General features: G+C 42.8%; 1 pseudogene; it reads left to right on the forward strand.

Annotated features, from left to right (window-relative positions):
* The first annotated feature begins 300 nt into the window (after positions 1-300).
* LOC102491378 (U6 snRNA-associated Sm-like protein LSm3 pseudogene) lies at positions 301-608 on the forward strand (annotated as a pseudogene).
* The last annotated feature ends 212 nt before the right edge of the window (positions 609-820 follow it).

Here is an 820-nt window from a genome sequence, read left to right on the forward strand (position 1 = left end):
GCTACCAACTGGCCCAGAGCAGTCGCCTGGGACCACAGAGCAGAGGTTACATTGAACCAGGAGTGAAGCACCAGAAGGCATGGAAGTGTGAGCTCTCATAGCTCCCTCCAACTGAGAAGAGATTGGGTGTGCGAGATGGAGGCAGACGAGCAGGAACACATCTGGAGAAGGTTTGTATACCTTCTGTTTATCTTCTAACTGGTAGCTTTCAAATGTTGACCCATGGAGTAGTTTTATCAAAGTCCCCAGAGGGTTACTGCTTTAACCCATTGAAAAACTTATCGAATTGGGGTTTGAAACATGGCAGATGATGTGGACCAGCCACAAACTACCGACACCATAGAGCAGCCCTGGGTCTCATCAGGCTCAGCCTGGATGAGTGAATTTACGTGAAAATGAAAAATGACTGAGAGCTTCGAGGCAGATCACATGCTTATGATCAACATTCAAATATGATACAGGGAGATGTGGCAGAAACTGTGACTACTATAGAAACTGATGGAGAAACATATGAAGAGATAAATAAATTAGCAAAATGGAATATTCCAATGCTCTTTGTCCAGGGAGATGGTGTTCTACTAGTTGCTCCTCCATTGAGAGCTGGCTAAAACAAAGAATTTGTTCTGTGTGGAAAATATAGGAGACTTTGTACAGTTACTTCTTTAAGCGTACAAGACCTCCATACATTTTGATATAATCCGAGGGGTCTTTCACTCTTAAAGGAGCTGATTTGCAGATAACTCACTACTTCTTAGGGTAATGGCATTTTTCTTTTTCTCCAGCTCTTCCAATAAATGTGATTGCGAGGATGCAAATTCTT

This window comes from Tupaia chinensis, unplaced genomic scaffold (genome assembly GCF_000334495.1).
Source record: "Tupaia chinensis unplaced genomic scaffold, TupChi_1.0 Scaffold000636_1, whole genome shotgun sequence".
NCBI lineage: Eukaryota > Metazoa > Chordata > Mammalia > Scandentia > Tupaiidae > Tupaia > Tupaia belangeri.